The sequence below is a fragment of the Tupaia chinensis genome, unplaced genomic scaffold (genome assembly GCF_000334495.1).
Source record: "Tupaia chinensis unplaced genomic scaffold, TupChi_1.0 Scaffold000520_1, whole genome shotgun sequence".
Lineage (NCBI taxonomy): Eukaryota > Metazoa > Chordata > Mammalia > Scandentia > Tupaiidae > Tupaia > Tupaia belangeri.
This window is the reverse complement of record NW_006160033.1, coordinates 688,059-714,814: the sequence shown is the minus strand read 5'-3', so window position 1 is coordinate 714,814 and position 26,756 is coordinate 688,059. Positions and strand designations below refer to the sequence as shown.

Sequence of the window (26,756 nt, the reverse complement as noted above, 5' to 3'; positions counted from 1 at the left end):
AAACAAATAAGAGCTCCATGAACAGTGCTCTTTCTGGTTGAAGGACAATGAAGAGGGTAGCACTACAGGATGGCACCCCTCCGACTACTTACTTTACTTGAACTCTACGAAAGAAGTCATCTCTCTCCACATCCAAAACTGGCATTGAGGCTACAGTGAAATCCTTCTATCCCAACTTAACACTAACTTGAACAGGATCAGCACATATTCTTCTTCACATAAGTACTGTGGTGGAGGAGACTGTGGAGTGGAACCCTGCAGATCATCATCACCCTGCATGGAGAATATCAGCTAAGAAGTGGTAGCCCTCTTTCTTCCCACTGAAACTAAGGTGGTACTACTACTTCTGATTGTCTTCTGCCTTGCATTAAGCAACTGTTAGCAAATAAAGCATAGGCCATGTCTCCTAACCAGAGAGAATGTGAGAGGAATATGGAGAGCAGGAGCTGGAGAAAGAGATTCTTTCAATATGTGTATTTCCAAGTACAATCTCTAGTAGCTTAGGCATGAAAACAACCAGAATCAAAACAATAAATGCTTTGAAAACTGAAGTACAGTGAAGAATACCACCTATGTTTCAGATTGGCCTTGGGATGGCAAACAGGCAGAACCGATCAGAATAACACAGAAAAGATTTTGAAAACTAAATTGGAACCAAAGACCACAAAACTGGGTCAGGTAGATGTGCTCTAAATCAAACAGGTGACTGACTGTTGAAACAGAAGATTTAAATAGAAATCAGTTTCAGAAGAGCCTCAAAATATCCACAATACAATCCAAAAATTACTTATCATACCAAGAACTAAGATGATACCCACTCTAATGAGAAAACACAAACATCATCAAAACATAATCAACACTGAAATGAAGTCAATGTTAGAAGTATCTGGAAAAAATTTTAAAGCAGCTATGGGGAAAAAAAGAGAGTCAGCAAATAATTATGGACACTCTCAAAACATCTATATAAGTCAAATGTTTCAGCAAAGATACAAGGAGAACAACTGAAAATTAAAGAATGAAAAAATACAACAAATGAAAATTTAATTTAATTTAAAATCAATTTAAAATTTTAATTTAAAATCACTAGGAGGGCTCAAAGAGAGAAAGATTACAGAAGATTGAGGGAGCCTGAAGTAAGATCAGTAGAAATTATCTAATCAGAATACACAAAAAAATAGATTTTAAAAATCAACAGGGAGCTTCAGGGAGCTTTGAGACAGAAGCAAAACATCTAACAGTTGTTTCTTAGAAGTCCTAGAAGAAGAAAAGAAAGAATGTGGGGCTAAAAAATTATCTGAAGGGATGATGGTTGGAAATTCTTGAAATTTGATAAAAAGCATAAACCTATAGAGATAAAAACTGGAGCAAATCCTAACAGGAAAAACACAAAGAAATTCATGCAAAGATATAATGTCAAGTTTCAAAAAACTTAAAGGAAAAAAAATACTGAAAGCATCCAGGGGACAACAGTACAAACCCACAGGAATCAATTATTCAAAAGGAAGAAAAGTTCTCATCAGAAATCATACATGCCACAAAGAAGTGACAAATATTTTTTCAAATGATGAAATAAAACAGTCAAACAAAAATTGTTTATCCATCATAATCGTCCTTCAGGAAAGGAGCATTTTCAGATGAAGGAAAACAAAGAATTTGTTGATAATAGATTTGTTCTAAAATAATTCTCAAATGAAATTTTTCAGACAGGAAAGTAGACTGAAACTTAGAACATTAGGAATAAAGAAAAACAATAAACTGGGTAAGAATATACCAGGTTGTTGGCAAGGTCATAACACATTTTTGCATAGAAAAATACATCATGACTTTTATGATGACCTAATATATAAACACAATTGACAATATTTCTCCTTGTCAGTTTTGTAAACTATGTTTGACTGTTGAAAGCAAAAGTACAAACTGCCTGAGGGGGTTATCAATATATATAGAGTTAATATCTGAAATAACAGGGACCAGTAGATGGCATAATAATTATGTCACTGGACTCCTACATGGCCGACTCTGGTTCAAGTCCCGGACCTGGAGGCTTGACACTCATGCTGGGCATGGGCGCATTTGCTGCATGCCCAAAATCCTGAGAGGAGAACAGAGGAGAAGGAATTGCAGTGTGGCTATCCACCCTGGGGGATGATTTCTCACTTTCTGCCTCTCTTTCTCTCTCCAGTGAGTGCACATGCCCTACAGCAAAAATCTAACTAAAAAAGAAAAAAGAAAAGAATGCAAAGTGTTACTTGCCCAAAATCCTAAGGGGAAAATGGAGGAGGAGATATTGTGGTATGGTCAGTCTCCCATGAGGGACTTTCTCACTTTCTCTCTCTCTCTCCAGTGAGCACACCCAACCTGTGGGAAAGGCACTGGACTCTCACATGGCTGACCATGGTCCAAATCCTGGATCTGGAGGCTTGACACTCATGCCAGGTACAAGAACATGCGTACCCAAAATCCTGAGGAGAATAGAGAAGAAGGGACTGCAGTTTAGGCATCCCCCATGGAGATGATTTCTCACTTTCTCTCTCTCTGTCTCTCCAGTGAGTGCAAATGCCCTATAGCAAAAATCTCTCTCTTTCTTAAAAAAAAAAAGAAAGACAGAAGTTGCCAAAACATGACACAATTATATACTGTCTATAAGAGACTAAAAAGTTAGGCCTGCTTCACAGTCTATTGATTAAGAAAGCCATATCCAAAATGGCCAACTGTGGTTCAAGTCTCAGTCCCAGCAGCTCGGAAAACATTCTAGGTATGTGTGCATGTGCACCCAAAATTCTGACAAGATGGAGAAATGGAGAGGAAGAGATTGTGGTGTGACCATGCCCCATTGCAGGGGGGTGGAGGGGTTCTTTCTTCCTCTCCCTAACAAGTGCAAATGCCCTCTGAAAATTTTTTCTAAAAAAGAGTTAAGAAACTTAATTCAAATATAATAATATAAAGAAAGTTGGGCCTGGCAGGTGGTGTGGTGGTTAAGGGTGCTGGACTCCCATATGACCAACTGTGGTTCAAGTCCCAGACCTGGCAGCTTGCTTTCTCGCTTTCCCCCTCCCTCCCTCCCTCTCTCTGTCTCTCTCTCTCTCTCTCTCTCATGCTGTCCCTATAAATAAATAAAATAAAATAAAATAAAATAATTCTCAAAGTTAAGAAAAAAAGTTAAAAGTGTGAAAAAAGAGATATACTATGTAAACACTAATCGAAGAACAGCTAGAACCAATATATTAATTTCACAGTAGAACTCAGAGCAAAGAAAACTATCAGGGACAAAAAGAGAAATTACATAAAAATTTAATTCCCCAAAAGACAAAGCATTTCTAAATGTACATGCACCAAACAACAGAGCTTAAAACTACATTAGGGCCAGCAGGTGCCATGGTGGTTAAGGCACTGGACATGGCTGACTATAGTTCGAGTCCTGGATCTGGTGGCTTGCTTTCTCACTTTCTCTCTCCCTCTCACTCTCTCTATCTGTCTTTCTTGGTTCTCTCTGGTGAACATATGTGCTTTATGGCAATCTTTTAAAAAAATTATCAATGATACAGAATAATCAAAAAGAAACAAAACATCCTGCATCAACTGGATCTAGTTCATATTTACAGAATATTCTACTCAATCAAAGTAGCATACACATTCTCTTAAAGGGCATATGTATCATTCACCAAGATAGACCATATCTTGAATCATAACAGAAACCTGAAATTGAGACCAGCAGTTGGTGTAATGGCTATGTCGCTGGACTTCCACAGTCGACCACGGTTCAAGTCACAGACCTGGTGGCTTAAAACTCAGCCAGGCGAGTATGCGTGTATGCCCAATATCCCGAGAGGAGAATAGAGGAGAAGAGATTGTGGTGTGGCCATCTTCTGGGGTGGGGGGGGGAATTTCTCGCTTTCTATCTCTCTGTTTCTCTCAGTGAGAACACATGCCCTATAGCAAGAACACATGCCCTATAGCAGAAACCTCTACCCCCCAAAAAGACTGAAATTTTAAAAGATTTGAAATCATACAAAGTATAGTCTCTGAACATAATGGAATTAAACTGAGTATCTTAAGAGAAAGATAACTTAAATCTCTTAACACTAACACACTTCTAAATAATCTGTGGCTCCAAAAAAGGTCTCAAGAAATATTAAACTATACATTAAGCTGAATTTTAAAAAAATCAATCTATAAAGTGTTGATAAAGCAGTGCTTAGAGAGCAATCTATATCAATGAATTATTTTAGAAAAGAAAGTTCCTACAAAATCCAAATAATGTAGACTCCCACATTATAAAATCTGAAAAACAAAAGAAACCCAAATCACGCAGAAGAAAAATAAAACAGAACAGAGACTGATGAAATTGAAAACTAAAAATGTAATAAAGAAAAAATCAATAAAACCAAAAACTGTTTTTAGAGAGATCCACAAAATTAATAAATACCTAGCAATCCTGACAAAGATAAAAAGAGAAGATGCAAATTACAAATGCAAGAAATGAAAAAGGGTATATCACTAAAAAATGCCATAGACATTACAAGGATAATACAGAATACGAAAAACAACTCTATAAACATAAATTCAACAACCTTAGATTAAAATGAACAGGAAAAAAGTTTCAACATATTAAAATAATATTTCAGTATACTAGAAACGAACAATTGGAAAGTAAAATTAAAAACATAATACCATTTGCAACAGCTCCATAAAATAAAATCTTTGGGTAATAAACCTAACAAAAACATGTATGGAAACTGTGTGCTTAAAACTACAAAATACTGGTAAAAGAAACCAAAGATCCAAATAAATATAGAGATGTATTATGTACATGGATTGAAGAATTCAAGACTGTGAAGATAATAGTTCTCTCCAAATTGATCTATAGATTCAATGAGGTTTCCTCTAGAAATTCCTTTAAGATCTTTTTGTACATGGAAAAAGACAGCTTGATTTTAAAATGTAAAAGAAAAACTAGAATAGCTGAAACAATTTTGAAAAATAATTAAGTTAGAGAAACACACTACCATATTTTAAGACTTACATATATATGGCTATGATAATCAACATATTATGGTGTTGACAGAGAAACAGGCAAAGACCAACAGAACAGAATAGAAAGACCAGTAATAGCCCCACATAAATATGCCAAATTGATTTTTTTAATTAATAGACTTTACTTTTTAAAACACTTTAGGTTTATAGAAAAACTGGGCATAAAGTAGAGAGAGTTCCCATAAACCCCACCATAGCTACCACATCTCAGCCTCCTCTGTTATTAACATCTTTCACTACTGTGATAAATTACTTGCAATTAATGTATCTGTCAATAATTAACCAAAGTCCACAGTTTAAGGTTCACTCTTCGTGTTGTATATTCTGAATTTAGATACACTTATGAAGATGTATTTACCAATAAAATATCATACAAAATAGCTTTAATGTCCTAACTCCTGTTTCCCATCAAATCATTCCTCCCTACCCCAACCCTTGAGCCCTGCCAAACACTAATCTTTTCACTATTTCCATACTTTTGTCTTTTCTAGATTGTCAGATAGTTGGAATCACAGAGTATGTAGCCTTTTATGTTAGCTATTTCCACTTAGAAAATTAATTTCAGGGTCCAGCAGGTGACATGGAGCTTAAAGTGCTTGATCCCACATGGCTGGTTATGCAGTTCAAGTACTGGATCCAGTGGCTTGAAAAATACACCAAGCACATATGTGTGCATGCCTAAAATCCCAAGAGGAGAATGAAGGAGAAGGGACAGTGGCATGGTCATCCCCCCGAAGGGGTAATTTCTCTCTCTCCCTCTTTCGGTCTCTGTCTCTATCTCTCTCTATCTCTGTCTCTCTCATTAGCACATGCATTCTATAGCAAATGAAAAAGAAATGAATTTAAGGTTCCTCAACGTCTTTTCAAATCTTGATCATTCTAATTCCACTATCTGAAGATACCACAGATTTTTAAAAAGTATTTATTAATTTTATTTATCATTAGTGGTTTTTTTTTTTTTTTTTAATTTGCTACAGGACACATGTGCTCACCAGAGAGAGAGGGAGAGAAAGAAGCAAAGTGAGAAAGCAAGCCACCAGGTCCAGGACTTGAAATACATATACTTTATTTTAATTAAAAAATAAATTACAATTGTATATTTCTTTTGGAGAGGTGTTTTTTTTTTTTTTTTTTTTTTTTTTTTTTTGCTATAGGGCGCGTGCACTAGCCAGACAGACAGACACACAGAAACAGAAAGCGAGAAATCACCCCCCAGGGGGGATGGTCACGCCACAATCCCTTCTCCTCCATTCTCCTCTCAGGATGTTGGGCACGCACGCACACGTGCCTGGCATGAGTTCTAAGCCACCGGGTCTGGGACGCGAACTGCGGTCGACTACGTGGGAGTCCAGCGACATAGCCATTACGCTAACTGCTGGTTCCTGTATTTTTTAAAATTTTCCCACAAGGCAATGTGCATTCACCAAAGAGAGAGAGAGAGAGACAAAGCAAGCAAGCATCCCCCAGTGGGGCATCACCGTAATCTCTTTGCTTCTATTTGTTCGTCCTGTCAGGATTTGGAGCACACACCCATTGGTGCCTGGCATATTTTTCAAGCCATTGGCCCAGGATTGTAACTGTGTGGTTGGCCATATGGGATCTGCCTCCTTTAACTACTAGTACATAAGGCTGGCCCTACCAATCATACTTCTATCATCAACATAAAATTTTAAAAATTTTGAGATCATCTAGTACAAACCCAACAACCTTCCAACGATTTACTCATTTGTGAAATATTTACTAAGCACCTATGAATTAGATACTATACTATATCTGGATCTTAAAAAGAAAGACAAAATCCTTGCTTCCAATGATTTTTATAAAGAGAAGGAAACAGACAAGTTATAAAACTAAGAGAAAGACAATGAGAGTATAGGAATTGGGAAGAGGTGGGAAGAGTACGATTTTAGAACTGAATTCTGAAAATTGAATGGGGACTGACATGTTCATACTGTGGATGTGGGCACACATCCTGAGCACATGAAATGGCAAGAGAAAATCGCCCATAACACAAACCAGAAGCAATATATCTATGGCTGGAATTCAGGAATCAAGATAAGGTTGGAAATGTAGATTGTCAATCTTGAAAGCCTAGTTATTCAAATTTAGTAATTTAGACTTTATCTTACAGATATCATGATTTTCAAACTCTATTCTCTACACCCTAATATTCCAGGAGAACACTCATAAGAGGCTGCCAGAGGTAAAAAAAAAAAAAAAAAAAATAGAGGAGCCAATAAAGGGTTCCTGAAGGAAGAGATTATCATAGATATTATTTTAAAATTTTGACACTGTTTAGAATCATTTTGAAAGGTCAGAGGTCCAGAAGGAAGGCAGAAAAATTAGTTAAAGGGTAACAATAACCTAATAGTTCATTTTCAAATGCTCAGTCAGTTTCAAATATTTTGGCAAGACTCACTTGGGGAGCTTTAGTACTATCTCCTAGGTCCAGGGTTGGGTCTGTGGCCTGGTGGTTGGCAACTGAATCCCATTTGTGATTGCACAGACCCAGAAGCTTGAGAAACACACTGGCCACCTGTGCCTGCATGTCCAAAATCTGAAAAGGAGGGAGGGACAGAGGAGAAGGGATCATGGCATGACCATTCTCTGTGGAGGATGCTTTTTACATCTTCCTCTCTCTGTCTCTGTTGTGCATACATATCCTCTAGCAAAAGGAGAGAAAACTCCTAGACCCCAAACAAAAAATGGTAACCAAATAAATATTGGTGATAGGGAACAGTAATTTGTATGTTTAGAATTTTCCAGGTGATTCTGATGTAGAGCCAAATTTGGAAACCTTTGCAATAATTCATGCCAAAATAAGGCTATAATCCAACTACTTTTAATTAGACAATTTTGGAATTCTGTAGGCTCACTTTTGGTTGTCTCAATATTCAGGGAAATACCACTGCTATTTAGTGGGCAGGGCTTGGAGTTGAAAAGAACTATCCTATTATATTGCAAAACCTTCAAATAGTCACCAGATATACAAGGAGACTTCAAGAAGTTTGTGGGAAAATGGAGTTAGGGTACAAATTTGTTTTGATGCAAAAACATTTTGAGGAGCCAGAAAATGGTGCCACAGTAAAACGTGATGTTCTGTGAGGTTGACCCACGTGGGAAGAGTCCAGGCTCCTGTCTGGAGATCTCCCTGAGTATGCCTGGCATACATGTGTCCATGATTCGGAGCTAGTTAAGGCTAACTCACAGCATCACAACCCTGTTGGGGGATTTTCTCTCACAGAACAAATGATCCCTTAAAAATGTGAAACTCACACAAAAAGACTATTCTTTTTATATAAAACACATTTTCAGTGAACTTTATAAAGATCCTCATATAACTAGGTGTAACACCTGTTTATAATTTGAGCACCTAAAACATAATTCCATTTTACACAGATACTCCTTCTCTTTTGTACTTTTTAGAACGTTTTTATCTACATACTAGAAAGAAAGCAACTTTGACTCTGATCTTTTAAGAGTTACTCATCATTTCTGACAATCACTGACATTCATACTGATCTTGGTATTTCAATCACAAATACATCTGTAACTGTTTACACTTGTAGCTGTTCATGAAGACATATATACAAGCTTTTATTCGTCACTATTTTCTAGTATTGTACCTACACATCTTCATGTTGACATACAAAATAGTACTGCCAATAAAACCTCAAGGGAAATGTGAAATCAAAAATCAATAATAGATACTTTACATTAAAACAGGATACTATCATCATCGAAATAAATAATTACTTGGTTCTTACTGCACACTAGAAACTTGAAGTATTTGGTGTCATACATAAAAGATAAAATTGAACATTGTAAACTAATTGAGCAATGTAAACTAATGTAGAAGGAAAAATACTACTAAACGACGATCAACTGATATGTTCAATCTTTTCTCTCTCTCTCTTTTTTTTAGTGTGCTATAGAGCATGTGCACTCACCAGAGAGAGGCAGAGAAAGAGAAAGTCACCCCCCCTCCCTCTGGGCAGATGACCATGCTGCAATCCCTTTTTCTCCATTCTTCTCTTGGGATTTTGAACACACACGCATGTGTGCCTGACGTGTTTTTCAAGACTTTGATTCCAGGACTCAAACTATATAATTGCCACCTTAACCTCCACACCATCTGCTGGTCCACTGCTACGTTCAATTTTTTAAAAAACTAGGGCATTCCAATTCATCCTATGAAGTCGATCAAATAGGAATAATCTGCGGAGGGACCAGCAGATAGCATAATGGTTACATTGCTGGACTCCCACACAGTCAAATGCGGCTTCAGTCCTGGACCCAGTGGCTTAAAACTCATGCTGGGTACATGTGCGTGCGTGCCCAAGATCCAGAGAAGGGAATGCAGAAGAAGGTACTGCAGCGTGGCCATCCCCCCTGGGGGATGATTTCTCACTTTCTGACTCTCTGGTGAGCACACATGCCCAATAGCAAAAATTTCTCAAAAAAAGGAAGAGAATTTCTGGATAGCCTAACAAAATGGTGAGTGACCTTAGTTGAAACCTGCTAGACACACACAATGGGAACAACTTACTGACAGCCATAAGTTTGCTGTTCTCTTTAAGTAATACAAAGTTTTATGAATGGATCCCTTAAACATATTAATAATTAAAAACCAATTATAAATCACTGTCTTCACATTCATCTATGTTTTCCATTTTTACCTTTGACTAAGATTACATCAAACCTCTACTGTCTTTATTAGTAAGTATGAGAGGTCCCAAATTTAAATGGTCTTTCTTAAGTCATTAAAATTCCAAATACTTTTCCTCTTACCACTACACTTCTATAGGGCATTCTCTGTGTTTTTAGTCTTAAGTCTCAGTCATCTTTTCTGTGTCCTGATATTATAAGACTCTTTTGCTCTGGAGCTGCCAATTAGTCTCTTTAAATTCATAACAGCTGCAGTTACAAGTCTTTAAAAAAAAAAAAGAATTATTTTACTCAAGTTTATTTATTCATCTATTTATTTTAATTTGACCAGAAAAAGAGGAAAGTGAGAAAGCAAGCCACCACGTCTGGGACTTGAACCATGGTTGGCAATATGGGAGTGTCCAGCGCCTTAACCACCATACCACCTGCCAGTCCCCTATAAGTCTTGTTTTTGAAAATGAACTGACTGATAATAGTTCTCCTTGTACTACCATAACATTTCTTAGACTAGTTAGCTCTTTATATCACTCATTTTAAATCCTATAGAACAATTTAATCACTACATCAAGTTTTAGTTGTTCTTTCTCTAGACTCCTCATCCTCCAAACCTCTCTAATTCTCTTTAGTTCTCACTGTACTCAATCCCCACAACTCTTACTATATTCCGAATTTTCTTTAAAAAAATAAAAGAAAAACAAGTTTATTTCTTCCTGAAAGAGACAGACGGACAGAGATAGCATTCCCATCAGCTCAGCAATTCAACCCCCAGCCTCACCAGCCCCTGATCATGGACATGTCTAACATTCCCCAGGTGGTATCTATATGCAAACATTGGGTCAGTCTCACAAAGCTTTGTATTTTACCTCTGTGCCACCACCTGGTCCCTACTATAGTCTCAACTTTCATAAAAATCCAAATGCATCTCCCTGATTGTAGACTCTAAACAACAAGCCCTTCTCCGACCCAACTACTGATGCCAGACAGGGCATCAAACTAAATAACTGTTTTGAAATGATTTAACTATTAAACTCACATACATTTACATACACCAATACAACATTGGATTGTTGAAAAAGTCATGACATATTTTTTTCTGTATTTTTCTATGCAAAAATGAGTCATGACTTACAGTTCAATATGTACATACAGTTATGGTTTGTATAAGTTTGTCTCCCAAAAGTACATATTTTGGAATTTAGACCTAGTAAGTGGTGACTGGATCATGGAAGCACTAGCCTTGTGAATGAATGAATTAACCAAGAGAGAGCTGGAGTAGCTATACTAGAGTCAGACAAAACAGACTTTATGACAAAACTGTTACTGAAGAAAAAGAACACTTCAAAATAATAAAGGGATCAATCCATCAAGAGGCTATAACAATTAAAAGCTAAGCATACCCGACAACAAAGCATCAAAATGATGAATTTGTAACTGACAGACCTGAAGAGAGAAACAGGTTATTCAATAGTAATAGACACTTCAATACCCTACACTTAATATGGATTGAACAACTAGACAGATCAGCACAGAAACAGATTTGAACATCATACGACATCTAGGTTTAACAGATATCTGCCAACACTACCCAACAACAGCAGACTACATATTGTATACAACTGAAGATGGAACATTATCCATGACAGACTATGTATCAAGGCTATAAGACAATTCTCAATAAAAGAAAATTATTGAAATCACAGAAACTATATTCTCCAACCACAACAAAATTATAAATCAATAACATAAGAAAATTTGAGAAATTCACAAATATGTATAAATTAAAAACCACACTCTGAGTCCTGGACCTGGTGGCTTTACTTTCTCATTTACCCTCTATCTCTGTTTCTATCTGGTCAAATTAAAAAAGAATAATAAATAAAATTAAATAATTATTTAAAAACAAACAAATGACAAAAACATACTCCTAAACAGAGAAGAAATCATGAGGGAAACTAAAAGTCCAAGAAAATGAGGAGAGTGTCTACACATAAAGGGTATTCGTTTCCCTGGTGAAGGAAATCAGTGCTACATAGGCTGAAGAAGGTGACACTATAAAGAGGTGGCCAGGTGTGAGCTGTTCAAACCTGAGGTCATCTCCTCTGCGGTGCAGTCAGTAGTATTCCAAGCTGTGGAGCTGGATGCCCTATGTGGATCATGGTTAGAATTGTCAGCCCAATAGGCCTGAAACACACCAAGGACATGAACCCTTGCCTACAACCTCAGCAGACTGGAGGACTGGAGGAAGGAGATTATGGCATGACCAAGTCCTGCAGAGGGTGCTTCTCCCTCTCTCTCTCTCTCTCTCTCTCTCTCATGCATGCACATATGCTCTACCACGAACACTCACCCTTCAAATCTAAAAACCAAATAAACAAAAACGAAAAACCTGAGCCCAGTAAGGAGAATATATGGTTCTTTAGTCTTGGGCAGACATTTTCTTGAAAATGAAGGAAGTGTGTCTGCCACTTCACAGAAGACAATTTAGAACAAGTAATAAAATCAGATGTAAAAACAAAAGTTATAATTCGTTTTGGGTTTTTTTGTTTTTTTTTTGTTTGTTTTTTTAAGAGAGATTTTTGCTATATGTGCTCACCGGAGAAACTGGAAGACAGACATAAAGCGAGAAATCACTCCCTAGGGGGGTTGGCTATGCCGCAATCCCTTCTCCTCCATTTTCCTCTCGGGATCTTGGGCACGCACATACACACACGCCAGCATGAGTTTTAAGCCACTGGATCCAAAACTCGAACTGTGGTTGAATACCTGGGAGTCCAGCGACATAACCACTACACCATCTGCTGGTCCTCCCAAATTATAATTCCCATAAAATATGTAACCACCATGATTTTGAAAGACATCCAATATTTAAAGACTTTTCTGATGAGATGAATGATATGACTAACAAATGTGTCTTTTTTTTTCCTTTTTCTTTGGAGAGGTTTTTGCTATAGGGTGCGTGCGCTCACCAGACAGACAGAGACAGAGAGATAGAAAGTGAGAAATCACCCCCCAGGGGGGATGGCCACGCCTCAATCCCTTCTCCTCCATTCTCCTTTTGGGATCTTGGGCACGCACACACATGTGCCCGGTGTGAGGCCAAGCAGCCGGGTCCAGGGCTCGAAACATGGTCAACTACATGGGAGTCCAGCAACACAGCCAATTATGCTAACTGCTGGTTCCCCCAAATGTGTCTTTTTTGTTGTTGCTATTAGAGGGCCTATGTGCTTGCCAGAGAAAGAGAGGTAGATGAGAAAGCACTCCCCCCGCCCCAAAGGGAATGGACAAGTTGCAATCCCCTCTCCTCCATCTCTCCCTCCTTTTGGAATTTTGGGCATGCATGTACATGTGCCCAAAGTGCTTCTCAGATCACTAGATTTAGGACTTCAACTGCATGGTCCGCCATGTGGGATACAGCTGCATTAGCCCCACGTCATGGATCCTGCCCCAAGTGTATCTTTTTAGCATTGTATAATAGGGGTTAGACAGTAGACCAGGAACAGATTACATACTTTATAATTCCACTTATAAGACATTCTTGAAATGATAAAACTGTAGACACAGAGAACAGGGTAGTGGTTGCCAGGAGATAGGAACAAGGTTGGGAAGGAAGTTTGTGGTGAAAGGACCATCCTGTATCTTGACTATGGTGGTGGTTACCTGAATCTATATATAGAATAATAAAGCATAAAACTGTACATACACCCAATGAATATATGAAAAAATGGCAAAAAGAAACACAAATAAATTCTATAATCTACTTAACAGTATAGTACCAATGTTAACTTCCTGGTTTTGATATTGTATTACAATTATGTAAGATGCCAAAATTGGAGAAAACTAGGCAAACTGCTATTTTTGTAACTTCCTATTAGTCTATCATTATATCTAAATAAAATTATAGGGGAAAAGTTCATTGATAATGCTTTAGATTCTACATTACAATTAAACATTAGGCAATTGTTACTGTCAGGTTTTGATACAGTAGCAGTGAATATCTTCAATTACCTAAAAGGCTCTAAAAATATTCCTACACTTTCTCACTACTTATCTGTATTAGGCTAGATTATCTTTGCATACTGCAACCAAAGTAACATTGCAACAGAAGGAATACAGAAGTAGTTATGGGAATTCAGCCATTATCTATTAAGTTAGACATTACATTTGTAAAAATGTAAAGCTAATCTGTTTGTTTTGATAAAAAGCTGTTTAAGAATGTTGTTTTTATGGGGCCAGCCAGTGGTGTAGTGATTAGGGCAGCTGGAGACTACATGACTGACTATGCAGTTCAAGTTCCAGACCCCACAGCTTGAGAAACACACCGGCATGCACACATTTCCGAAGTCCCAAGAAGACAGACGGAGGAGAAGAGATTGCAGCATTGCTATACCACACTGGGAGGTCTTTTCTTGCTTTCCCTCTCTCTCTATTTCTCTTCAGTGAATGAACACACCCTCTTGTAAATTTAAAAAAAAAAAGTTGTATTTATGCTAACATGTAATGAGTTTGAGTTTATTATTTTTAAATGAATTAATAATTTCAAATTTTCCTAGTTTTCTTTATTAATATAATAAATATGCATAAATACAACCTATACAAAGAAGCACTCAGATTCTCCCTAAATTTTAAAGACTGCAGAGTTGTCCCAAGGCCAAAAAATTACGAGAACTGCTGCACTAAAGTATTAAGGCATGCTGACGCATTAGACTCAATTAATCTACTCTCAATTAATTTTAGGAGAAAGATGTTATTTTATTGAAATTCTAAGTTTGTGATCATTTTGCAAATTTTGGGAAGGTGAACTAGAAATAAATAGAAATAAGCAATGAAAGGACATATGATGCAGACTAGAAATAAAACTTTTTTTCCCCATTTTTCCACAATTTTTTTCTTTCTTTTTTTTTCTTTAAAAAGACAACTTTTAATATATATTTCTAAAGAAGAATTTCTTGGGACCAGCAGTTAGCATAACAGCTATGTCGCTGGACTCCCATGTAGTCGACCATGGTTCGAGTCCTGGACCCAGTGGCTTAAACTCACGCCGGGCATGTGTGCATGCGGGCCCAAGATCCCGAGACGAGAATGGAGGAGAAGGGGTTGCAGCATGGCCATCCCCCCCGGGGGGTGATATCTCACTTTCTGACTCTCTGTCTCTGTGTGTCTTTCCAATGAACGCACGCGCCCTATTGCAAAAACCTCTCAAAAAAAAAAAAAAGTTAAAAAAAAAAAGAATTTGTCTCCAAAACATATAAAGAAGCCTAACAAATTGCTGAGGGGAAAAAAAAAAAAAAAGATTAAATAATGCCCTAAAAAGCAGGCAGGCTTATCAACCAGGATATTTCAAAGGATTTAGGATTTGTATGCCAGGAGCCAGGGACAAATACCATGTATATATTTATCACAATGTGTGTTTCTAGAAACTATTTAATATATACAATTTATGCTTGAAAACTTTACACAAATGGAACCATTCTTTATCATTCTGTAACTTACATGATTTTTGTTGTAGTTCACCATTCTTTCTGTGATTTGCTCCTGTTCCTGCTTATAAATGTAATGATTATTTTTGTTTTTTTTTTTTTAAGGTTTTGCCATAGAGTGCATGTGCTCACTGTAGAGAGACAGAGAGAGAGAGAGACAGTGAGAGGGAAAAGTGAGAAATCTCCTCCAGGGGGGCTGGCTATTCAGCAATTCCTTTTCCCTCATTTTAGTATCTCACATATTTTAGTATCAAAAATGTTGTGGAGGCCAGCAGGCTATAATGGTTAAGGTGTTGGACTCCTTTAACTAAGGTTTAAGTCCTGGACCTAGCATCTTGAAAATTATGCTAGGTGCATGTACATGCATGCCCCAAATACCGAGAGAAGAATGAAGAAAGGACTGTGGCATGGCTATACCCCTGGGGGGGGGGGGGATAATTTCTCACTTTCCTTCTCCCTGCTCTCTTTGTCTCTGTGGAGAGCCCACACACACCCTATGGCAAAAACTTAAAAAGAAAAAAGAAAGAGTTGTCAATAAAAGCAGTTCATATATATCTAAAGATAAGAAACATGTAAGAGATAGAGAAAAAACAAAGTTAGTACAATGGCTTCTCAACCCCAGCTAAGGGTAAAGACAGGCTAAGTTAAGTATGCTAAACCATATTTGATAAGTTGAATCCATAAAGTCCAAAATTATGCTTCTATTTTGAAGGAAACACTCAAATTCTGGGTTCCTCCCCTGGTTTCTTGAAAAATCAAGGAAGACATCTTCTCTAGTAATTAAAAGAATAAATATATTTTTAAATACAATGAGAAAAATATTATTCCTATCACACTGATGAAAATACAGAAAAGGAAATGTACTGGGCCAGACTCATAGCCTAGTAGTTACAGAAGCCAGATACCACATGGCCAACCATGAGGTCTGAATCCCAGCCCTGGCAGCTTGAAAACCATGCTGGGCAGGTGTACATGCATGCCCCAAATGCGGACAGGATGGAGAAATGGAGCAGAAGGGATTGCAGTATGACCACAGCCATTGGGAGGTACTTTCCTCCTCTGTCTGGAGAACGCCATATACTAATATGGCTAATCTAAAGAAAGAATATGGCAGTTTTCAGAATACCCGGTCATTCTCAAAAACATGTTGGTACTTTCCTCCTCTGTCTGGAGAATGCCATATACTAATATGGCTAATCTAAAGAAAGAATATGGCAGTTTTCAGAATACCCGGTCATTCTCAAAAACATGTTTACCAATTATTTAAGTGCTCAGTCTGAATGGAGTGGTGATGGTTTCCCTCAATTTACTTTCAGTTAATCTGAATTAACTGAAAGCAGCAGAAAAACATTAGATAAATAAGAGTAACTGATAAAATCATCACAACAAATAAAAATGAAAGAAACAAGAGCCAGTATACTGCAATGTTCATAAATTTGCTGTTACTGCCTAAGCAACACTTGAATAATTAATATCTTTTTATAAAATTATATAACTATATAAATTGTTGTATATACATATACACATACTATACATGGAAAAGCACATCTAATATGCAGATCACATGTAATACAGAATTTGGAAGGGACATTTTTATTACACATGGCTTTTACCACATGCTGTCTTTTAGACCTAACTCCTAAAAATATGCCTTCTTCTCAATGTGACAGTTACACATCTGTGTATAAACATACAAAAAAGTAAAAGAGTATTTACCAAACTCAATCTGATTAAGTGCTTATATTTTCTTATGGAAAAGACATGGGAGCTGGGTGACAAGATAGATATAGGGTGAGGAAATGTCAGGAAATAAGGAGTTGAAGGAAAAAAATGGAGGTTGAGACCAAATTATAAAAGGCTATAGATACTAAGCCAAAAGAGTTTGTACTCTGCCACAAATTCCTCACCTAGGATCATATAAGCGTGGCATGAAGGCACTGCTGAAACGTATCTTGATACCCTTCAACTTGAAAGAGATGATGCATCTGTAAATAAATGGCAATCACCAAATAAAGAAACCTGTATTCTGAGCCTGGTTGGCCTAGAAGGGAAGTTACACTGGTCTGCCTTTGTCTGGAAGTACTAAAGGAGGTCACGGACTTACACTCCCTACTCCTTCTGCTTTTACCTCCCCAGTCCTGATAGTATAAAATTTGCTGTTTTATACTTTAGCTCAGCTAGGAGTTGGGAATTTATAAACAAATTATACATTGATTTTCAAAACAACCCTGTGGCCATCCCCCCGGGGGGTGATTTTTCCCTTTCTATCTCTCTGTCTCTGTCTGTCTGGCGAGCGCACGCACCCTATAGCAAAAACCTCTCAAAAAAAAAAACCCTGTGAAGCAGAGGCAGGCACATTATTCTCACATAACAAATGAGTTAATCAAGATTCAGAGAAATTATACTCATAAAAAAAAAATTATACTCATCCAACAGTAGTATATAAACTGACAATACCACCTATAGCACAGAGAATATTAACTGAGCAAGCACTACCACATGCCTGTCACTGTGCTAGATTCTTTCAGCAGTTCTCACTCAGTCCTTGAAATGATTCTGAGGTCCATTAATCCTCCCTTATAGAAAAGAAAAATGAGGCTCAGAGAAATTAAATGCCTTTTCCAAAAGCATATAGATTGTTGTTAAAGGATATTGAAAAAGCCTCCAGACTCCTGGTTGGTTTCCATAAACAAACTGTAAGCTTATTTAGATATAAGGCTTTTTTTCCCCCTTTTGCTAGGTTACAGCCAATCACAGCTGCTAGACTTAAGTTAATCACATGCATTCCACCTTTTAAACTGTGTTAATACTGACAAATTTCACAATGTAACCAACCTAAATTGTTTTTCTACCTCATTCCTTCATTTTCATTTTTGTAAGTCACTTTCCCTTTCTGAACTTAAAATACCAAGCTGACTATGAGGCTACCGGAGTTGTTCAGAAGTTGGTCCAGGAAAAAAACTGTCTGATTTGAAACATGTTAAGATTTGCTCAATTAAATTCCACTAAATTAAACTGTCTAGATCTTTTCTTTTTAGTTTGGCTTCAGAACTGGGATCTGAAGTAAAACTTCCAGTGACTCCCCACCCCCAACCCAGGAACAGCAAATGACCAAGCAAGGTACTTGTGGGACACTTGTCATCTACTACTCTCTCATGGCAACTAGGGATTGTGGGTAAATTCTCTTTCAGATTTGAGCTCCAGAGACTTGTATTTAGCGCTTCTCTGAATTTATTTGAGCAAATTTTTGTCCAAACTAGGCTCACAGTTGCAACAGTGAACTGGATCCAGGATTGGATTGAATTAGGTAACTGACTGAATTGGATCCAGTTGTCTGGCTAGGTCAACTATTACAGCGGTCAATGCAGTGAGATTAAGTTAAAAAAAAAAATTGCATGAGATTTTTATGCTTAACATTTCAGTTTCTCTTTTTTGCATGCTTAGAGAAAGATCTTTGGCTACATTGGTGAAGGAGAGCTCAGAGCCAAAGCCAGGATAAATTATTTCCCACTTAGGTTTTTCTTGGCTCAAAGAAACTCAAAACTAATGCAAAAATCGAATTTCTAATTCTGAAGATCAAAGTACTTCCTGAAGCTATAATATTTATAAAAATGGTGAGATCTTAGTAACATGATTTGAACTTACTATGGCCAGGGCCAGCAGATGGCATGGTGGTTGGGGCACTGGGCTCCCACATGGCTGACAGCTGTTCGAGATCTGGACCTGGCCTTGCTTTCTCACTTTCTCTCTATGTCTCTGTATGGTAAATGTATGTGCCCTACTGCAAATTAAAAATAAAAGAAACTACTATGGCCATTATGAAGAATGTTTTATATAAACAAGCCTCTTTAAAAAGTATAATTAAAATCAAAGCCTCCCAATTTAGGTCCATTCAGGAATGTCCATTGATATGCAGAAGCTTCTAAAAGATATTTCACCTTTTAAGACTCTATAAAAGATGGATGATAAGCTTTAAGTGACATAAAAAGAGTCTACCAAAGTTTTTGCTTTGCTATTAGCCTGCCCCAAAGTAAAAAGAAAGCTAGATAAAAGATTGAAACAATTTAAAATAACAGCTACAGATCAAACTGGCTTGTTTCTTGTTCAACAATATCTGAGCAATACCCACATTGAATTACAGACATAGGAAATGCTTTCTTTGCCTTTATTAATTGGCTCTCCTTAAAATCAGTAATTAAGGGGTCAGTAAATGGCATAGCGGTTATGTCACTGAACTTCCACATGGCCAAACGCGGTTCGAGTCTCAGACATAGTGGCCTGAAACACACTGGACACATGTGTGTGCGTGACCAAGATCCTGGGAGGAGAATGGAAGAGAAGAGATTGTGTATGGCCTTCTCTCATGGAGGGTGATTTCTCACTTTCCTCCTCATTGTCTCTGTCTCTTTCTCCCTGTCAAGGTGCATGCCCTCAGGCAAAATCCTCAAGAAAAAAAAACTTGGGACCAGCAGTTAGCATAATGGCTATGTCCCTAAACTCCCATGTAGTAGACCCGGTTCGCGTCCCGGACCCAGTGGCTTAAACTCACGCCAGACACGTGTGCTTGCGTACCCAAGATGCCGAGAGGAAAATGGAGGAGAAGGGATTGTGGTATGGCCATCCCCCCTGGAAGGTAATTTCTCGCTTTCTGTCTCTCTGCCTCTGTCTTTCTGGCGAGCGCACGCACCGTATAGCAAAAATCTCTCTCAAAAAAAAATTTGGACCTTGGTTGTTCTAAAATGAAAAGTGTAGACTAGAGAACAGGAGTCACCTTCATGCCACCAGCCACTCAACTAAAGCCAGACCTGAAAGGCTAGATTTGGTAAATGCGAAAGGAAATTTATTTCAGTGGGGCTAGCACTGGGGAGAAAAAATTTTGACCAGAGTCCATAACCATTTATGCCTTACTGAACCAGGTTTTAGACTTCTTATAGATAAAGGGGGCCTATGAAAGCGTACATAAAGAAGTAGAAGCAAGTTGTTCATTGTTTTGACAGAATCAGAAGAGAGATAATTATATCAGGGAACCAGTGACAGCTTTAGGGGATTTTTCTTCTGAGCAAGCAGGGACCAAATGACCAGTTTCAGTTCTTTGCAACAGGCTAAAAGATAAGTAATGATTAGCAAGGCTGAAGAAGCCAGGGTGGTGCTGATCAAGATAACTCTTAGATTCTCAGTTTGATACAGGCAGCTTTACAAGTCCTTGGGCTAATGGGGTCTAGTCCTTTGTATGTAGGGAGCTAATAAAAGTCTTTAACCTCCTTGTTTCCAAAACCAGGTATCTATGAAGAGTCTCAGGGTTAAAATCTGACTCTGCAAGATCCCCTCTGCTTGCTAAGGATATATAAGTTGTTTAAAAAACTCCACTTGCATTCTACCAGAGCCTGAGATAAAAGAGAAGCATCTATGAGCTAACCTCTGCAGCTTCTTGGAAAGCAGCAAAAAAGAAAAAAACAAACAAAAAAAAAACTATAAAGAACTTTTCAGAAGACCATGAGATCTTTTGTTTGCATGAGTGTGTGTGCATACATGTTATGTGGTCTGTCTACATGACAAAAGGCCTTAAGGAATTCCTTCCATTCAATTTGGTTTATAAAAAAAGAGGACTCAGGGCCAGCACATAGCATAGTGGTTACATCACTGGAATCCCACATGGTCAACCACAGTTTGAGTCCTAGACCCGGTTGCTTGAAAATCATGCTAGGCACATGTGCATGCGTGCCCACAATCTCAGGAAGAGAATGAAAAAGGGACTGCAGCATGGCCATCCCTGCTGGCAGTTGATTTTTCACATTCCCTCCCGCTCGTTCGCTCGCTCGCTCTCTTTCTCTCTACCGTGAGCTTATGCACTCTATGGCAAAAACTTAACGGGGGGTCGGGGGGTGGGGGGGACACATCGTACAAATTAATTTAAATGCTTTTCAAGTTCACATGACCTAACTAAATAAGCTGGCTTCAAATATGGTAAAAAAAAAAAAAGAGAGAGAGAGAGAGAGAGAGTGTTTACTAAGTGAAGATCTTCACAGTTGCCAAAATATATTTTGTCCAGGGTTTTATTGATCAGGCAACATCATGCTGATTTTAATATGGTTGGCTTAATAAAACAGCTGGTATTTATGTGTTATGTGTTGTATTTTACACAGTAGATATCTAACAGAAATGGATCTATGACTAGCTTTCTCTCGCTTTAGTTTTTAGTTTTGTCCACAGACACTAAGGTGCTTGGGGAACATTAACTTTGATTTTCTGCTGACTGTTAAGTCATGTATATAAGTTTTTCACTACCTTTGACAAGGTTTCCCCAAAATCAAATCCTAAATTAAGTTCTTTTACCTCAAAATAACTTTTGGATGTCTACAGAGGGTCCAGAAATATCCAAAAGAGAGATGATAGAACCAATTAGACCCATTTAATATGTTAAATGATATGGGAAACATTGTCAAACTAAGTAATTTTAATTTTCTTTACATTATACTTGAGTTATATGTATGGATGTGTTATGTGTATGTGTATGTATGTGTGTGTTTACACATGCACTGTATTCCATAATTATGTGAGATTTCCAGAAATCTATACTGTGATATTTATCAGTCATGTTGTAAGTTACTATGTTAAATTGGTGTATGTCACGGAAATAGCCAAATTTTTTTGTCAGTTATAAATTCTTGTCAGATCTTTAACGATGGTTGGCTCAACTCTCAATGTCCATGGTTAGTTGCTTTGTTTGATGCCTTTCTAAAACGTTTTCAAATTACTATGATCTTGAAGTGTTATGTCTTTAAGGAAATTCATAAAAAGGACAGAAAGAGGATGTACTCTTGTAAGTACAGGTTTCTGATGACCTAATCATCACTCTGGGTAAAAAAAAATTGCAATTTCAATGGAGAAACTGATTGGTTTTCTAAACTGCTGAGTTGGGAACCAGCAGTTAGCGTAATGGCTATGTCGCTGGACTCCCATGTAGTCGACCGCGGTTCGCGTCCCGGACCCGGTGGCTTAAAACTCACACGGGGTGCGTGAGCGTGTGTGCCCAAGATACCGAGAGGAGGAGGGATTGCTGCGTGACCATCCCCCCTGGGGGGTAATTTCTCGCTTTTTATCGCTCTGTCTCTCTCTGTCTGGCAAGCGCACACGCCCTATAGCAAAAACCTCTCCAAAAAAATAAATAAATAAAAATAAAAAAATAAAAAATAAACTGCTAAGTCAACCATTAAGCAGAACCAGAATTAACCAAAAGCAAGGAAATGTTTTGACAGAACTGTGTGCCCAATCAGCCAATACTAAAATTGTTAAGCTATGTATCACTTCCTGGCTCACTGTTTTCAGATCAAATTTAACTTGTTAAGGTCTGTAATTTAAATGAATTCCATAAGACTAATCTAAGTCAAATTACCTGTGACAAACTATTTAAGAAGCAATGCTATGCATCTAAATTTAAAACGTAAAAGTGATATAAAAGGATGTAAATCCAATGTTAACAAGGACTCATACAAAGCCTATGGACAGTCACCTAGTTCTTCCTGACTCCTCCGTATAGTTCACTTTATTTAAAAGCTTTATACTCCATGACTCTCAAAATAGATAAAATGAACCAGATTTTTAAAAATAGTGATAATCTGTATAATGGTATTAGTAGAGTGACTGCTCCAAAACTGCAAAAATGTTTAGTCTGTCAACTTGATATTGAAAAAACAGTTAAAACCGCAGGTACATTTCTACTATCTAATACACCATTTAAATATTATAAAGGGCTTTACTCATTGCCATTTTCATTGCATATTTTTAGTTGTGCAGGAACTTTTACATGAAGGCAATGCTAAAACAGTAGTTAAAAGGTTATTAGAAAATGTGTTTCTCTTATGAGATATTTATGGAGAAATCTGGGGTGACTAAACTCTGCCAGACTTTAACGCATTATGCCAAAATGTATTTTCACCAGGTAAAGGATGCCGTCTGTGATTCACTGACTGAAGACAATCAAACCCTTCTTAGTCTAGAGATGGAGTCTTCTTAAAACGACACCAGACCCATGAGCCCTGTTGGAAGACATCATAACAAATTCTCACCACTCACATTGCAGTAAAGCTTCAAGACCTTGAACTCTGAGTTCACAACTCAGAAGGCTACTTTGGATTTTTAAAACTGTGTACCTATTGGGGAATTTTCAAGGTAAAACTAACTAGAGAAATTTATTCAGAATAGACATCTTGGACACAGACAGCTTTATGTTGTTTCTTTTTTGCTCAATTCCTGTTGTCTTAGCTCCTTCCACTTCTACACAGGAAAATCCATGGGACCATAATCAGTGGTTGACTTTAATATGAACTTATGTCCTACCACAAAACCAGAGCAACTGTTAGGTTTATGGGCTAATGCAGAAAAAATCAGAAAATAATTCCACTGACGCAATGCCTCTCTGTTTCAAATGAGAGTCACCTAAAACCTCAAATATAAAAAGCTATATTTGATATTGTTTTAAAAAAATAAACTACTTTCAGGGGGACCAGCAGTTAGCGTAATGGCTATGTTGCTGAACTCCCATGTAGTCGACCGCAGTTCAAGTCCTGGACCTGGTGGCTTAAACTCACGCCGAGCGCATGTGCATGTGTGCCCAAGATCCCGAGAGAACGGAGGAGAAGGGATGGTGGTATGGTCATCCCCCCTGGGGGGGGTGATTGTGAGCCCCGCTGGGGGGGGTGATTTCTCGTTTTCTGTCTCTCTGTCTCTCTCTGTCTCTCTGGTGAGCGCACACGCCCTACAGCAAAAAAAAAAAATAAAAAAAAAATCTCTCCAAAATAATAATAATAATAATAATAATAAACTACTTTCAGTGAGAAAGGATTTCAATAAGGTTTCTGGAGATTCACTTTTGGCTATAATGGGATACTGGTTGTATTTAAAGTTTATCCATAAACTGGAAGAGGATTTTCAAAATTTGTAGCCAGTAATATCTCCTACGGTTTCATTAGGTAAAAGCTAACCTCCAAAACATGAATGATTAATATACAGGTTTAACAAAAAATATTTAATGAAATATCATGAAGCTTTAGATCTCTTTTTTGTTCGGGCTTATGTTTGATACCTATCTAAGTCAAATTAAAGAAACAGGTAACATGTTAACAGAAATAACTGATGGTTCATTTGCAGACATCCTCAATAGTGGATATAAAAGGCTTGGGTTGGGACCAGCAAATGATGTAATGGTTACAATGCTGGAATCCCGCGTAGTGGACCATGGTTCGAGTCCCGGACTCTAAGGCTTAAAACTCATGACAGGCATGTGTGCATGTGTGCCCTAAATCCTGGGAAAATGGAGAAGAAAGGACTGTGGCATTGCCATCCCCACTAAGGTGATTTCTTACCACTCTCTGTCTCTCTATCTCTCTGTTTCTCTGGCGAGCACATGCGCCCATAGCAAAAACCACGCTTTAAAAAAAAAAAAAAAAAACCAACTTGGGTTTTTCAAAGTTTTTAAAATATAGGTCTCTAGGTTATTAAGACTTGTATTACTAGACTAACAATAAAGATAAATATCTTTTAAAATCAGTCCATTTTACAGAGAGCTATGCACTCATCTTTGCACTCTGAATAAAAACTATGACCAACTAAACTGAAACACTGTAAAACTGCCTACCTTGTCTGAGCCTTTTTAAATTTAGTTTCAAAAAAGCTTTTGTAAAGGAATACAGTTTGAGTTTGGGATTTTAATCCAAATAGTCATTTCAGTCCCATTGCTACACTATATCCTCTCAAGTCTTTAAACGTTTTCTATGCAGCCATCCATCAAAGACTGAATAAAACTTGCTTCAACTGGATCAGTAAGAACAGAGAAAAGGAACTGTTCAACTCATGTGACATTGTATCAATTCCAAGTCAGAGACCAGAGAAAAGTTCTGAAATCTACACTGTGATTTCTACACAGACAGCAAGAAAAAGTCATTTATGATGGTGATAGAGAGTGGCACCAATGCCCTAAGTTTTGGTCAAGCACTCAAAATTGAGAGGCTCACTAAAAGGGGGGAATTCTTAAAGAATATTGGAAAAAACTCCATACTGCTGCTTGGTCTCCATAAACAATCTGTGACCTAAGTTAGATAAAGCTTTGTTTTTTTTCCTTTTTGCTAGGTTACAGCCAATCACAGCTGCTAGACTTTAGTTTATCACAAGCATTCTGCACTTTAAACTACATTAATGCAGACAAACTTCTCAATGTAATAAACACAAATTGTTTTTCTACGTCATTCCTTCAGTAACATTCTTTATGTCACTTTCCCTTTCTGGAACTTGAAAAACCAAGCTGACCACAAGGTTACCAGAGTAGCTCAGAAGTGTGTCTCAGAAAAACTGCCCAATTCAAGTCGTGTTAAGATTTGCTCAATTAAACGCCACTAAATTAAATTGTCTGGATTTTTTCTTTTTACATTGCAATTGGAAAAGTTTTAAAACTAATATAGTTTCTACCCCAAGATGCATCTTTTAACCACTATAATATATTTCGGAATACATTAAGTATAAATAATCATGTAATAAGCAGAATTAGACCACTTGAACCAAAGGAAAAATTTTCATAGAAAAAGTTTTAGAAAGGTTAGAATTGCCCTCTATGGAATAGGGAAACATTGTCTAAAAAGAGAGGTCAACAAAATATAAAAAATCCAAATGTTTACCTCAAAAAAATTATTCTCCACTTTAATCTCAAGTCCTGATTCTATAGATCACACTAGTAATTTACTGATCGTTTGGTATTTAAAAAAGAAATTTCTGGGACCAGCAGATGGTTATGTCACTGGACTCCCATGGAGTCAACCAGTCCCAGACCTGGTGCCTTAAACCACCCCAGCCACATGTGCATGCACACCCAAAATCCTGAGAGGAGAATGAAGGAGAAGGGACTGCAATGTGGCCATCCCCCTTGGGGGGAGATTTCTCACTTTCTGTCTCTCTGTCTCTCTAGCAAGCACATGATCCCTATAGCAAAAATCTCTCTCAAACGAACAAAATAGAAATTTCTTCGAATAATATATTATCATGTCTAATGTATAATCCATATAACCTAGAGTCCAATTATTTTGTATTGAATAGTATGTTTTTGGAAAGTGTGCTAAAAATATATTTTATAAATTTAAATTAAATGCCTTAGAGATTAATCTATAGCCATTTAAATCCTCTTCTGTACCAATAGGAAAATAGGTGAACAAATGTTTCCATAACTGGAAGTAATGACGTAGCTGAATTCTTGGCCCGTGCACCAACTCTTAAAAACTGGCACTGCTCCGGGCGCGTGTGCATGCATGCCCAAGATCCAGAGAGGAGAATGGAGGAGAAGGGATTGCGGCGTGGCCATCCCCTCTGGGGGGTGATTTCTCACTTTCTGTCTCTCTGTTTCTGTCTGTCTGGCAAGCGCACACACCCTATAGTGAAAAACCTCTCAAAAAAAAAAGAAAAAAAAACTGGCACTGCTTATTCCCTAGCATTAATACAAGTAAGGGTACATACTTACTTTAAAATTATTAAGACAAGGGTTCTGTCTACATTAAATTTGACCCACGTTATACTCTAACATCAAAGGTGCCTTGC

At 37.5% G+C, this 26,756-nt stretch overlaps 1 protein-coding gene across 3 annotated transcripts in view; it reads right to left on the bottom strand.

Moving 5' to 3' along the window:
- The window catches only part of SHOC2 (SHOC2 leucine rich repeat scaffold protein), a 115,891-nt gene that overhangs the window by 65,183 nt on the left and 23,952 nt on the right, over positions 1-26,756 (bottom strand). Inside the window, exon 1 of one of the 3 annotated variants that reach the window (XM_006156860.3) lies at positions 7,454-7,569. The exons of the other annotated variants lie outside the window; for them this stretch is intronic. The gene's annotated coding sequence lies outside the window, so the exon portion shown is untranslated. Of the gene's footprint in view, positions 1-7,453; positions 7,570-26,756 lie in introns of those variants that run through there. 3 annotated transcript variants of the gene reach the window in all.